Source organism: Asterias amurensis, chromosome 11, assembly GCF_032118995.1.
Source record: "Asterias amurensis chromosome 11, ASM3211899v1".
Taxonomy (NCBI): Eukaryota; Metazoa; Echinodermata; class Asteroidea; order Forcipulatida; family Asteriidae; genus Asterias; species Asterias amurensis.
The window spans coordinates 4,444,328-4,460,615 of NC_092658.1; the positions used below are offsets into that span (position 1 = coordinate 4,444,328).

At 39.3% G+C, this 16,288-nt stretch overlaps 1 protein-coding gene across 2 annotated transcripts in view; it reads right to left on the bottom strand.

The window, feature by feature from the left end:
• LOC139944266 (interstitial collagenase-like) overlaps positions 1 to 16,288 on the bottom strand; it is a 94,261-nt gene that overhangs the window by 38,217 nt on the left and 39,756 nt on the right. Inside the window, exon 1 of one of the 2 annotated variants that reach the window (XM_071941254.1) lies at positions 57 to 209. The exons of the other annotated variant lie outside the window; for it this stretch is intronic. The gene's annotated coding sequence lies outside the window, so the exon portion shown is untranslated. Of the gene's footprint in view, positions 1 to 56; positions 210 to 16,288 lie in introns of those variants that run through there. 2 annotated transcript variants of the gene reach the window in all.

Consider the following 16,288-nt stretch of genomic DNA (forward strand, 5'->3'; position numbering starts at 1 on the left):
TAAGAACCCGACATTCGCCAAATAAATGTTCACCTAGTTTTTCAAAAGTAACTTACAGTTACACAGCTGTCGATAACTTCATTTACGATCTCAGCTCACCACGCAAAACCCCAGACGGGTTGTTCCTTCGACTCGGAGCAGTCAGTCGTTCGACCCCCAGTGTTGTACGGACTAAACAAGCGGCAGTCAGTGCAGAGCATAACAATACGTGTGCAAAAGTTGACTGGAAGATCAACCTTTGCCTAGTGGTAAGTTTCAATGGTCCTCTCTGATACTGAAGGTGATGCAGTCATTGCATCCTCACTGTATGACATTGAAGACGATCCCATGCTGGGAGGACTTGGCTTATCTACCAAATGACACAGTTATGATAGGTGACTGGTGGCAAGTCTAACTTGTTGAAATCAAACCTGAAACGCCAATTATGTAATTAAGTCTCCACATTTCGGATCCTTCATTGAGTGCAAGATGCGTTTTAAAATCCCGCCCAAGGTAAAACCCTACATAAATATACAGATTTTCCCTTGAAAGGTTTTTGGATTGAGAACGGAGTGATCGCAACAAAAGTGTGAACTTTTGTTTGTTGGCCATCGCTGGGAGGTTGAGCGGACCTTCCCAGGTGGTAAAGATTCAATAAACAGATTTGTTGACGGTGTTATAATAAAGCAGGCCGGGGGTCGAACATGGAAGGTCATTAGGTTCTTAATAATTTGCGTTGGTTCTGATCATCCGTGCGAGTTATATATCGTCACGTATCTTATTATTAAATACATTGTGTCTGACACAACGGCTGTTTTGTGTCTCAAGATAGCAGGACCAATATAGTGGTCTGGTGACATTTCAACCTTATTGGAGTTTTCTTCGGATGCTTTTAAAAGATTTCGAATAAAAAATACAGCAACAACACTGTAACGACACATACACAACAACAGTAGAAAAGACAATTAAATAAGATACACCAAAATAGAACACCTGACTAAAATACTGCACAAAATTGTCCAAGGATGGCCCAAAAAACCAATAACTTAGACTTATTTTTCCCATTGGGGCCCTTTACCATATAGCAAATGCTACTGTTTTTTTTACATGATGTTAGAGTCAATACTTCAAAATCATGTGATTGTTTAAAGACACTGGACACTAATGGTAATTGTCAAAGCTTATCCTTGGTGTATCTCAACATATGCATATTACATAACAAACCTGTGAAAATTTGAGCTCAATTGGTCGTCGAAGTTGCGAGATAATAATGAAAGAAAAAACACCCTTGTCACACGAAGTTGTGTGCGTTTTAGATGGTTGATTTCGCGAGACCAAATCTGAGATGAGGTCTCGAAATAAAGTTCGTGGAAATGTACTTCTTTCTCGAAAACTATGTCACTTCAGAGGGAGCCGTTTCCATCAACTTCTCCCCATTACTCGTCACCAAGTAAGGTTTTATGCTAGTAATTATTTTAAGTAATTGATAATAGTGTTCACTGCCTTTAAAATCATATGGCTAATAAACCACCATTCTCATTCGAATTCCAAGTATTTCTCGAAGGCTTCGAATAAGGCCCTGCTATGGTCGAAACGTCAGGACATGCTATATTTTTACACTCGATCGGTAGCAGTTTTCAACAGCAAACTCCAAGAAGTCTACTTTTAAATAAAATCTCTGAAATAAAGCGTGCTGAACATTACACAGTAATGACATTGACTTGACAAATCAGGAAATTAACTGGATTACTATAACGTATGTTTATCCGCACATCGCACCAATCCGACCATAATATAAATCATGGTGTATGGTGAATTATAAGTAGGATTTGAAACTGGTGAATTATGTTGACCACTGTCGCCATAACAGCTTTCTAAACATAGCGATAGCGTATGCGATAGCGTATGATAAATGATGCCTTACACTTGAAAAGACAGTGACAATCAAACTCGTGGTAAGTTTGAACTTTTTGTTATTGAATTGAAAATCAGCGTCGATGTATTACTTTTATTCTTCAGCTAGTCATCTTTTTCCAGAGGTACGGTTTAACATTGGCCCTTTTCGAAACAGTGGCTTCGACATAAGCTGGGGCTCATATAACTTGTTCCAAAGAGCCTCGTAACTTCAGTGGGACTTCCAACCAGGCGGCCGGTGTTTAAGCCGGAGACAAAGCATGAGCCGTGGTTTCGAAAACGGTAAGTTTCATAAGTTGTTTCAGCAGACAATTTTGCTTATTATTATATTATGTGCTTTATAGCAAAAACTAGTTTTTAAGAGCGTTTCAAAAATACTGTCTAGCATATGTCGGTTTAACAGTTTCCAAGTAGGCTGCAAGGTTTTGAAATGACATGTGTTTTTTTAAACTGGACATTCTGGCGTGCTTAAGTGCATACCGACTACGTATGTTGGTTGTGTTTAGCTCTAATATCAACTCTCCTTGAACCTCAAACCAAACGTCTTAATCATTCACCTTGTCCAAAGAGGAGACTGCATTTACACTTGGCTCAGGATCACGTCTAAGATGGTATGATTAAAGATAATCTTCCAATCCATTTCCCATATCAAGAGACATACTGCAGATGCACGAGATCGACTAGCGAAGCTATCCACCACTCACAAAATGCAGACAACAAATGTCCCTTTAGCTTTTCAAATATCCAAGAAAGATTGCATTCAACTTTTTCCAGGACAAATTCCATCAGCTAAGAAAATGCCGACATACGGAAACAAGATCGTTTCGTACACATGATGGAATAACACCCACATACAGACATCCACAAAAGAGAAATTGAAGATGATATTAAACAGGGTAAACAAACATTTTGACTCCAAGTCAAACTTTGGCTTTTACTGGGACAGACTGGCCGTGTGTTACTTAAAAGGTGCATTGAAAATTCAGGAATTATAACCAATTCAGATTATTCGTATCATTGCCCCTTGATCGTGGACGTTTCTTAAACTACACAGCTATACTTGAACGATTCGTTTAAACGGGAACGATACTATATTGTGTTTAATTATAATTTTTAATCTTATTTTATTTTTTATTTTGCACACTTCTTAATTTGTATTTTGCACACTTCTGAATGTCGATCAAAAATTTAGGCCCCGACCTCAAGGTCACTTGAAAAGCTAGAAATACTTCTGCCGTTGCCGGCGTGCGTCGAAATTTCAATATTACGTCATTTGTAGGATGTTGCTTTGTAATATCCAGGCTGCAACAAATCGGCTAATATACACATATGACGTAACATAAGTAATAACGTATCTTCTTAACAGATTCAGATTCAGATTCTTAACAGATTTTTACACACTTAAATCTGTTTGGTCACTTGTAAACTCAATTTTCTTATTGATTGACACACGAATTTCAGCAAAGATGACTGTTGACGTTTTCGTTCAAGTAGGTCTTTAAGATAGCTGAACTTGAGCCAACTGTTCAATATCAACGTGTAATGCTCATTGTAGCCCCAGGTCTCATGAAATCCGAGAGAGGAAAGTTCACTTCACACGAGATTTCAGTTTCCCAGTAATCTGATGATCTGTCGGGTTACATTCAACTTGAAGAGTGTGCATTTATTTGGATAGTCATTAATGTGGTCATTACACCTTCAATGCAGCTTTATCAAGGGCATGGCCTTGTCTACGGGTATCAAGAGGGTATACCGCTGATAGGAGACAGAGAGCCGAGTGGAGTTCTATGAACTGCAAGCGGTGTTTGACTCCGGCACCAACGGGGGCTTTATTCCACGCCCTGGAGGAGTTTAGTGGTCCCTGCTTGGTTTGAGACTCGATCATGCCTGGAGAATGCCTTCTAACCTCGGGGATAGTTTCACATGCCTTTATTGTATGTGTCCTTAAACCTCAAGGAAAATGCATAATTTTATTGGGGAATTTAACCAAAGATTACGCACTTCACTGAGAATTTCTCAAAGTCCAAGTTTCTCACCGATATTTATACAGTGCCTGGAGTGTATGTAAATGAGACCCAAATTATCACCAAATTGCCGTTAGACGAAAATACTGTCAAGGCCCACACTGTGCCCCTAATGGGTCATGGGATTAAGCCTATAACGATTCTGTTTATATCATGTCATGACATTGCTTTAAGATGAGCTGACATGATTTACGATATCAGACAGAGAGTCATCTTAATTTATAGCCATTTTATGTGAACACATTTTGTTTTGCTATAAAAAAGACAACTTCATAAAAGATATCTTGAGTCGGCCAGAAGCAACAAGATAACCGGCATTTTGGATTAATTGGAGTCGAGAGTGTCTTGTCTCAGACAAGCTTTTTATAGAATTGTCGAAAATAACTGCGGGGTGGGGGGGGGGCAAACATGATGTTTGTATCCCAATAAGTTTGCGGCTGTATCCACAACAAAACGCAGACAACTATACAAACAACAAGGTCGTGGCGCCGGGCTTTAAGGTCTTTTTAAAGGCACGGAACACCTTTGGTAATTGTCAAAGCCAATTATTTTAGTGTAACCCAACATATAACGTAACAAATCTGTGAGAATTTGGACTAAATTGGTCATCGAAGTTGCAAGAGAATAATGAGAGAAAAAACACATTTGTTGCACAAATGTAATGTATATGCTTTCAGACGCCTGATGTAATAAAAAGCTTTAGGTCTGCAGTCTTTAAATATTTGAGAGAATTTACCTCTTTCTCTAAAAACTAAATTACTTCAGAGGGAGCCTGTTCCTTACAATGTTTATTACTATCAACAGCTCTCAAATGCTCGTTCCTAAGTAATTTTTTATGCTAAAAGTTTGTTTGAGTAATAACCAACAGTGTCCAATGCCTTTTAGAAACTTCACTTGAGGCTGCGTGGATGACCTCGAATAGGTGATTTGGGGCTCATTTTTAGAGACCTTCTGGAGATCATGGAAAAAAAAAAAGGAAAATAAAAGGTCTCCACGTGGAATTTCTAAAGACTGGGGTGCTCCTCAAGGAAATTTGTGTCTACTGGAAACTGTTAAGTGCAGGGACAAAGAAAAGAAATAACAAAAGAGTGCTCCACAATGATGCAATTTTTTGTGAATGTCTTTTGGGCCATTCAAATCGACAGGTTAGGGATCCGAGTTCGGGGTGGGAAACATTTTGGAATATGTTATCATTTTGTTCGGTAAATTGCAACGCACACGTATGGCGTTTCTGTACTGCACTTTAGGAAAGATCAGAATTCATGCATTGATTTTACTCAATTATGGTGGAAAGGCTCGAGGTTACGAACTTTTACGAAATTTTACAAATTTTAGGTATAGTGTGGAAATAATTATGATAGCGTCTGAAGGGAAAAACACTCGCACGTGGCTATCAGTAACGTCAATTATGTGCGGGAATATACGTTTTCTGAATGAACGGAACGAATAACTCCAGTTTTTTCGAATGTGCTGTAATAATTTACTTTTGGAAACTGGTATTACTGTAAGTAGTTAAGTCTTTATAAAAACTAGTTCAGAGTAAATTCTGGAAATTAGGAAAACCTACTTATAAATCAGTTTTTTAAAGTGGGACGTGAGGCTATCGATACAGGGTTATTGGGTGATTTAAACCAACAGATAGCTTCGAGTTCTTTTTCTGATTGAAACAATTATCAACCAGCAGACATTGGTTCCTTAATTGTTTCCATTTACTGGTAACGAGTGTTAAACTAGTTAGGAAACAAATCACCACGAGAGGGCGCTCACCAAGTATGGGGGATAGAATGCCATGCAAGAACACTCTCAGATGTGTTTTAGAACTTGGTGTGCTTTTCCTCCATGATAATACAGAGTACCTCCACTGAAATCAGGGTATATTATAGACCATGTGAACTTTGTTTACAATAAGTGTGACCTTGTACATTCTTTGAGTATTCTGGCAGGCACAATACTGTACAGGTCATTTTTATGGGAAAGTTGACATTTTGTGCCATAATTTCCACATAAATCCAAGAATTATGAAAGTAAAAGCTGGACAAGTTTTGAGATGTGCCCCCTTTCATCATATCAAAAGTTGATAACAATTAGACAGTACAATCTCCATAAAATATAAGATTTTATGATTTATTCTATTAGGCTGTATACAAATCATGCCTGCTGGAAGTCCATGAGTCACGGGTAACATCGTCTATACTCCAACGAATGTTGTACAACGTCCGCCACAATCAAACACTTCAGTACTCCTTTACTCCCGTTCTTATCACAGTCGCCAGGAATTACTGTCGCCCACACTTACTTACTGTGCAGACAGATAACATAAACTTCAACATCGGGTATTGAATACATTACTTCATCTTTTGAAGCTATATAAGTATAACCTAAATACATAATTTATCCTATACTTCAACACTGGGATGATTACTACCTAACAAGGATTTCCGACTAATCTCTTTGCAAGTAAGTTATATCTCATGGGATCCGATTGCAAGTCAAGTGCAAATTTCATACTCTTTGACAGATTTGCGGCTATTGTGTTTTTTCCCGAGTCTATTTCGAGACGCGTCTAGTTTTCCTGTGGACGAATCGCATTAATTACGTGTTGTCAGTAAATGTTGCGAAGACTCTCTGGTAATTGGTCAGGCACCTGGGAGTTTCGTTTCAAGAAGATAAGATGGTTTCCTGTTGTGAAGTAGAACCATAGGAAGGACAGTTTGGCGACGAAAGGGTTGGAACGGGAACGCACGAACATTTTCCCTTCCCCCGCAATGGATTTAAAACAGTAACCCCACACGACCCAAGGGGTATGGAAGTATGGCAACACATGATCATGAGTTATGTTAAAGGCAGTGGACACTATTGGTAATTGTCAAAGACCAGTCTTCTCTCTTGGTGTACCTCAACATATGCACAAAATAACAAACCTGTGAAAATTTGAGCTCAATATATTAGTCGTCGAAGTTGCGAGACCATTATGAAAGAAGAAAAAACACCCTTGTCACATGAAGTTGTGTGCTTACCGATGCTTGATTTCGTTACTTCAAATTCTAAATCTAAGGTCTCGAAATCAAATTCGTTTGAAAATTACTTCTTTCTCGAAAACTATGGCACTTCAGAGGGAGCCGTTTCTCACAATGTTTTATACCATCAACCCTCTCACCATTACTCGTTACCAAGTAAGGTTTCATGCTAATAATTGTTTTGAGTAATATTACCCAAAGTGTCCACTGCCTTTAAAGTCTTTGTTATTCAGAACTTAGGAACAGGTGTGAGTCTCAAATAGGAAGCTGTGTATGCAACCAATATCAACAATATTAATCCGTCTGTAGGATTCGTGCTGTGATGCTTTCGACCTCTCGGTTTCATTCACGCACAGCATCAGTCAGATGATGGAGCACTTATTAACTTATGGTCAGATAAAGTCGCTGATATAAATGAGTATTCCATGTTAAAGGAACACGTTGCCTTGGATCGGTCGAGTTGGTCTTTGAAAAGCGTTTGTAACCGTTTGTTATAAAATGCATATGGGTATGAAAGATGTTGTAAACGTAGAATACAATGATCCACACAAACATGCCTCTAAATTGCATGGTTTTCCTTTGACCCCGTCGACTAACACGGTCGTCCATTTATGGGAGTCAAATTTTTGACTCCCATAATGGCCGACCGTGTTAGTTCGAACAGTAAAAGAAAAACCACGCAATTTCGAGGCAAATTTGTGTGGATCATTGTATTCTACTTTTAAAACATCTTTCCAACCATATGCATTTTATAAAAAACGGTTACAAACCCTTTTTATAGACCAACTCGTCCAATCCAAGGCAATGTGTTCCTTTAACTACACCTACACTCTAAAATCTGAATCCAACACTTGCATGAGCTCGGTGATTGACTACTCTTTGAAAGTGTTGGATCCAGCGTTTTGTTTGTTAAATCTAGCATTTTAAATGTTTGATCGAACAGTGTTATTTTCAACATTTCCCTTTTTTTTTTGAATTGTTGGATCAACTTTTTAAACGTTAAACAGTACTGTAACAGTTTGTACAGTATAACCTCCGCAAAAATAAAACTAAGCTGTTTCTTTATTTACGTTCAATCTGTGACAGATAATTGACAACAGGTGAGGACAGCCAGGAACCCTTTAAACAATTTGCTTTAAGTGTGCAACTTACTTTACGCGTCGTGGTTTCTTTAAACTGTATCAGGTTTACCGCCAAACGTTAACATGGCTATAATCAGCCGATATGCTTTCGTCAGCCACACCGGTAGCACCAGAGTGGGTGTTAATCATTTCTTAAACCATGTATACCACAATAAAGCACGTTCTGTTCATCAACGTTGGCGCCTATAACATGAGCCACGTATAACAGTTTCCATTTTGCAGTTTAGTCTTCAAGTGTATTTTCATGCATGGTGAAAAACGCTCATGCCAATTTAATTTAAAATCACTTATTATGGTGACCAAGCGGTCGTTCACCGCGACGGAGTCATTTTTGTAAACCGGGCACTTCCTATAACAATTTTAGGAGAGCAGAAATGAAAGATAAACCCTTATTTCGATAGTTGTGCCTTTCGATAGTTGCACCAAAATAAGAGCACTTCACCGGTCAACTAGGAAAGCATGGATGTTCAAACAATAAAACGCAGTTCTTAGAATTAAATTATTAGCATCTCACTTCATTTAAAGTAAACCCTTTCACACACAAATCCCACCCTGTTACTCCGTTCCTGGGTTCCGGTTGGCGGCTCTACACTCTAAAAAAGAAGTGTAAAAACTTGCTGAGTAAATGTGCTGGGTACGAAAGCTGAGTAACTTCTTACGCAATGTTGGGCTATGTGGCTTTTTGGCCAGTACTCTCGAGAAGGTAATTTGTACCTTTTTAAGTTGCATACAAAAATTCGCCAGTGAAAGCAACTTATGGGTACAAAAACACATTTTCCTCGCCACAGGGTCAAGTTTACCTTGCGACGTACTAAAAAAAGCAGGACATGCTCTTTTTTGTGGTAAAATGTTGCACGTAATTGGGTAAACTGCTCCTTGTGGAAACCATTTTACCCATAATGCAACGTGCACATTACACACGGACGTATACAAGTCGCAGGCACAAGTCACAATCAAAGGTGGATGGGGTGGACATAGTTCTGATGTTGCAGGTCGTTGATGTTCTGATGTTCATTTAACCACAGTTGAGAGAATTTTGGCATTATGTTTGAGGTACAACAGTCTGTTGAAGTGAGAAATGCATCACCAGGAATTACGTAGATAGCAGCTTCAATTTCGTCAATAACAGGTTTGGCAAAACCAAACGGCTCTTTTGAGAGCCAACACCGCTTCTAAAAAGAGATTGTTACTTATAGTCTGCTCGCGAGAACTTTGTTTTTGTTTTCACCCCCTGAATGTACACAAACACTCCGGTCGTTTTATGCAAGGTGGTTATAGGGTTGTGATCACCATATATTAATCGGAAATTATACTGTCCAGTCCAATTCAATGTATATATGGCTTTTTTAATTTTTTAGTAGTGTCCGTTTTGCTGCCAAAATGCACTACTTCTTTTTTACTCAACACTTGGGGTTATGGTGCTCAACTACTGAGTAAATGGGTAGTCGGTTGTTGGGTACATTTTGACACAACAAAGTTGGGTTAGAAATTTGACGCATAGTTGGGTAGCCGTTTTACACAGAAATTGAGTAAATTACGACACAACCCCTGTTGCGTACCGTTTTACCCTCCAAACGACCATGTTCCCTTTTGAACACCACAAAGAGTAAAATTTTACGCAACATTGGGTATTTTTTTCTTAGAGTGTAGGATGTAACACGGCAACCATTCTGACATTTACTGACATTCATTGGGCAGGCTCGTGTTGGTTTCCAAAGTATAGTCTTGTTTAAAAGACCTTTGCATGTATTATTTCCCATCAGCCTCACTACATGGGCGGCTCGCTATTGCCCGCTAGCTTGGTGTATAAGTCTATGGTTCGATTTCCATGCAGGTTAATACAGACAGTCGTCAAATGAAATGAACTAAAGCAGATAAGCGCACCCTCTGTCGGGTCATTACGCTACGTTACGTTACGGTACGTTATGTATAACATTACGTTACGAGTATGAGAGAGTGACGTCTTGGACCAAGACTACCCAAACGATTGTATAGGAAAAGCGTGTAGTATATAAGCGTTAGCATAATAGGCTTAACCAGAGCAAGGCGTTTTTAGTTACAGTAAGGCTATTTGCCTTGCTCATCAGACAAACAGCCACTCCTCGAACCTCCTCAACTCAATTCCGTGACTCTCAACCCTCTTCGCTTCTCATTTATACATCTCTGTTAAGAGAGCAAATTGTGGTTAGGTGCCTTACTAAATGACCGGGAATTGAACCCACACTCTCAAGATTCAGTTTATTAAAGTCTTTACGCTGGACCGCCCACTCGCAACACACGTTGAAGTCAGGTCACCGACCTTCGGGATCATTAGCAGTCATTGCATGACACCTTTAACACGTCCAGGTACTCCCCTCTACATCTTTGCTTCATCCGTATGTGCTGTTTCCGTTTTAACAGATTGTAACATTCTACCTGGTCGCCTTCTATAACAGCCTCGCGGGCCTCGGGAGATCCTAAACCAGAAATTAGGATTACAAAGGAAGGATAGGAACACTTGGAACCATACGGGTTCGAGGTCAGGTTAGGTTCACCTGTAAGTAGGTGGACTCAAGAAAACTATACAAAACGGTAAACAAATACTTCATATAGAGTAAACTGACTGATGAACCGTAACCACTTAAGAATATGACACGTGGTACCATGGGATACGAATGATGTCATTGGTTCCAGGGCTGTTTCCTCACTCTGTTCATGTGTCACATCCCTGGGGACGGTTAACAGGGGGCCGGGGTGGACTACAAATCATGAAGAGGGGGTAACGGGTGAACTAGAGAGCAACCCAGGCAGGAAATCTTACTTGATTTCCGCCCAATTGTACAGGGTCTCCTTCTTGTCCAAATCCCAGTTGATAATGTTGTGCAGTTTTGATGACAATGTTCCCACTTTCAACAGCTTCGGTAGATTAAGTGCACTTACGTCTATGGTGACCCACCATTAGAAAGTCATAACCAAATTTTATTTTCTCAAACTTGCCTCAGAGTCAAATAAATCAAGGAAATTAATATAATGTCTACAGCTGTTTCACCAAGGGGGATACCAAGCAGCGAGTGTGACCTTGCAAACACTTCGGCTATCACGGTGTTAAAAACTTACTTGGGAACAAGCAACGGAGAGCTGTCGATATTATAAAACATTGTGAGAAACGGTTCCCTCTGAAGTAACGTAATGTCTGAGAAAGAGGTAACTAATAATATATCTCAATTAATAAAATACTGCAGGCCCGAAGCCTCTATATAGAGGCATCTGAAAGCACACAAATTTGTGCAACAAGGGTGTTTTTCCTTCCATTATTCTCTTACATCTTCGATGACCAATCGAATACCCCAAGTGAGAGTACTGTTTCTTGACAACTACCAAATATGTCTCGTAACTTTAAACTTGGACATGATTTAGTTCGTGACACCATGGTGACACCTGCCCCGCCACATACAAGCATAAGGCTCCAGATTATTCTAGTCAATCAAAAACAAGCTTTGCGAAAGACCCGAATTGTCTTCTTAAAATTCAATTGTCCAATTTATTGTACAAAATGTTTTGGGCTTCTGGAACTGAAGTTAGACATGTATAGCTTCGCTAAGTTGCAACTTCCTCTAGCACTTAAAAAAAGAAAGAATGTCCCTGAGAAGATGCAAAGCAGCTGAGAAGATGCAAAGCAATATGGATGTCAAGTGTATAAAGCGAATGTCACTTCCTATTTGCAAAACACCCTGGCCATTTTTTTTAATAATAACGTTTCCTTTTTTTCAAAAATCAGCTGCAACTTTGTAAAATAGGTGAATTGTTGGTTTGAAAAGTTTAATGGTGATGTATTTTGTAACTTTTTGTGTATTTTATAACGAACCAACCCGATTATAGTTGCTATTAAAATGATCCTTATCCTTATCCTATCACTAGAAGGTGCTTCCAATATTATCCCTGATCATGAGCCACCATTCCATTAAGCTTTTGTCTGCGTAAATAATGGAGCTATGGTGTTAGTCAAACAGTGCCTCGATACTCTTTACGAACTCTTCATTTACCTAGGTCAAGGGAAGCAATTTATGGTTATATGTTTTGCTCACGGACTGAAGTGTCATGAACGGGATTCGAACCCGCACTAAAATGGTGAGAGCCGAGAGTTTGATACGCCAGACCGCGTGACACGCAGTTTCGTACAGGGATATTTTCCCTTCATCATGCCGTTACATGTAACATTTAAACCACTCCAATATACACTTACGTTTAAAGACAGGGGACACTATTGGTAATTCTCGAGGACTAGTCTTCACGGTTGGTGTATCTCAACATATGCATAAAATAACAAACCCGTGAAAGTTTGAGCTCAATTGGTCGTCGAAGTTGCGAGATAATAGTGAAAGAAAAAAACACCCTCCGTCACACCAAGTTGTGTGCTTTCTGATGCTAGATTGCGAGACCTCAAATTCTAAACTTAAGGTCTCGAAATCAAATTCGTGGAAATTTACTGATTTCTCGAAAACTACGTCACTTCAGTGGGAACTGTTTCCAACAATGTATTATACTATCAACCTTTCCCCATTACTCGTAATCAAGAAACGTTTTATGATGATAGTTATTTTGAGTTATTAACAATAGTGTCCACTGCCTTTAAAGGTCCATGAAAACATACATGTACATCGTTAATACAGCACAGATACATGAATCATTGCCACTGTGGTTAATAAAGTTACCGCCAAGGACGTGTTGTTGATGCCATGGTTGATGTAAATTAGTTAGTTTTTAAAGCTGAACAAATTGACACTAAAGCTTTACAAGTTGAAACTCAAACAGCCCTTAATTGCGTGATTGATCTTTTTCTTTAATCTTTTTGACTTAATTTGGAAACTGAACGCGTTTGAATTTCGTCACACCCGTCAGTCATCGACAAGGCAGAATTGAAACTAATATTGTTGGTTTTAAAGTGTTGGGTAAAGGGGTGGACTGGGGGTTGTGGGTTGAAACTGTCAGGGACGGGGCGATTGATGGGCAATGGGTGGGGAAGGCGGGGTTGAGATATGAAGGGGGGTGATGAGTGACGTCATATCTTCTTGGACCAATCACTCTGCAACATAAACACTGTGCTTCTTCGTAAGCTCAGATTCAGAAATTACGTCTGTCATTTTATCCATGGTTTATCTGAGCTTCTTTGCTCTCATCACTGGCTTGTTTACCACAGGAAATTATGTTTTCCCCTCTAGAGTTTTACTCGCATTACGGTTCGGAAAGATAGCCTCTCTATGCCCGTACCAATTAAAGACTTGTATTTCAAACCGCTTCCTCAATAGCTCAATATAAAATCCAAAATATTGAGCATACCGAAACAAACAAACAAACACACGCGGCTTTAAAGGCAGTGGACACTATTGGTAATTGTCAAGGACTAGCCTTCACAGTTGGTGTATCTCAACATATGCATAAAATAACTAACCTGTGAAAATTTGAGCTCAATCGGTCATCAAAGTTGCGAGATAATAATGAAAGAAGAAAACACCCTTGTCACACGAAGTTGTGTGTGTTTAGATGGTTGATTTTGAGACCTCAAGTTCAAAATCTGAGATCTCGAAATCAAATTCATGGAAAATTACTTCTTTCTCGAAAACTATGGCACTTCAGATGGAGCCGTTTCTCACAATGTTTCATACCTGCTACATCTCCCCATTACTCGTCACCAAGAACGGTTTTATGCTAATAAATATTTTGAGTAATCACCAATAGTGTCCACTGCCTTTAAGGTGAAATTACTCTGCCGAACAACGCTCTTCTATCGACTACGTTTCAGGAAACATACCATCGACACAAACCTGACAACGATGGCGTTCTTACAAATCTTTGGAATGTGTTTTAATTGTTCTTAAAGGTTGCCATGTTCAATTCAATTCCGTTCATCATATAGGTACACGATCCGGAAATGATTGTCAGCCTCAGTTTACAGTAAAACAGTAAATGAGCCGTCGAAAAGTTACGCAAATTTGTTTAAATGAGAGTGCTGTTAATGATCAGCCAAAAGTATTGGTACATCATGAACTTACATTTCATTCGAAACAAACTCAAAAACTAAAAGTATAATCATGAAAAGCAATATTTTGGAGTATGATTTGCCTGTAGCATATTTCTGCCATATAGTCGGGAGGCACTGTGATAACTGGAATATAAAGTTCCCCGCATATCAGTGTATAAGGTTAAACCAAAATTATTATAGGTTTCGGTCAATTTCGGAAAATGAGCAGCCAATTTAACCACCAAGCTATTCTATTTCGCGCAAAATCGAATGCTACTCAAAAGGGTCATTCGATTTCGTTTTTGGATAATTCAAATGTAATGTTGCGTCATTCGAATTAACAAAATAGTCATTCAATTTAACAATTCATCAAAGCAGCATTCAAATTCGCAGACGCTTCTTGAGGCGTGTGTGTCACGAAAAAGAATGACGGTACGCTAACTTGAACAGAGTGCTAAAGGAATTTTACTCGACCCAAAACGAAATTGAATGGCCAAATTCTGAATTTGAAACGCAGTAACAACTGGAGGGGCAAAACAGCTTTTATTCGAACGCATGAAAATGAAACTGACTGCTCATTTGCCGAATTTGACCGAGAAAACCTATACTAATTTTCGCTGTCAAATAGCCTTTCGTCAAGGCATCCGTGCCTTGGACAGTTTCATAGAGCCGCTAACCCCGATCTTTGATCGCGGCTCTATGGAACCTGACCAAGCCACGAAGGCCTCGAGAAAGGCATAAGACTCATAGACAGACTTGTTTCCTTGTCTGCTTTCTCGAGTCATAGTGAACTCCTTACAACATGTACAAGCAAATTATATACAACATTCATGTTCCACAAGTTGACCTCAACTCCTCCGGGTTGAAAGTCTACCCTCTTACCATTCAGACATGAAGTATAGATCACTGAGTTACCCTCTAACCATTCAGACATGAAGTATAGATCACTGAGTTACCCTCTAACCATTCAGACATGAAGTATAGATCACTGAGTTACCCTCTAACCATTCAGACATGAAGTATAGATCACTGAGTTACCCTCTAACCATTCAGACATGAAGTATAGATCACCGAGTTCCAGGTTTTACCCAGTAAGACCCCTGGCCCTAGACTCAGATCGGACCTCGACAAGGGTCACTTCCGTTCAAACGGTCTGCATCGAAGCGATTATATACCCAGCTTCCCAATACGTGATTCATTTGCTAACCAGCTGGATTGATGACAGAACTTCATTACAGTAACTCATCAAAAGGTAAACCATTTGGGAAATAAAGTTATTACCGGTTTAAATCCCTCAACCCAAAACTTTGCACTGTGTTATGATAGCTACATGGAAGTTATTTTCCGCTAAGCAGGTGTTAAAAAACAGTACGGATAAGACTCATTATATCTTTACATAACTTGTATTTTACATTACCGTACTTGTGTTAACAGAAAATTGGATTGGAAAAAATATTTTGTCAACTGTGGAAAGAGTTAGCATAAGGAGCTGCCACTCTAATCGAAAGATCGGCAGCTTTACTCAACTTGGACATTAACTGCTCATTTTTTAGAATGTTGAATTGCGTGTTCATTGCTTTAATTTAAGGTATTTATAATGTATTTGGTTCATGTGGTTCGGGGATTGTGGGTATATTACAGGTCGTCAATCAGAGTTTTACAAAACCATCTGGTCATTCGATGTACCACTGCACTATAGCGGTCACGGAGGACCACGCAGTGCAGTAGGTAAGCACATAGCGTGGTGGTAATTTATCACTTTGATGTCCTTGCTCTATTTAAACACAACCGTGTGTTCTTGGAACTGTGATACTCGATCAATAACTCTGCCATTCACTTCCAAGTTTCCAATAGGGAATCAACGTAGAAAACACACCCAGTTGAATGGATCCCAACTGAACAAAAATGTATGGGCACTAGGATATGAACTCTCTGTGCTGACTCAACTCACAAACCTGAGCCATGACATACATACATACAACTTAATATTTTATAAAGCGCCTTTACATCAAGATCAAAGCCCTGGAAAGAGCAAGACCAATGGAACTAAAAAATACAACAAATTACATCTGATACAAGTGATGTTTTGAGAGATTTTTTGAACAATAAAGGAGAAAGTCTGGTTGTGAGCAGATAAGAGTGTTCTGATGGTTGGGTGTTCGGTTAGGCGTGTGTTGTCAGAAGCTGATCGCAAGCTTGAGCGTGGCGGTTGGT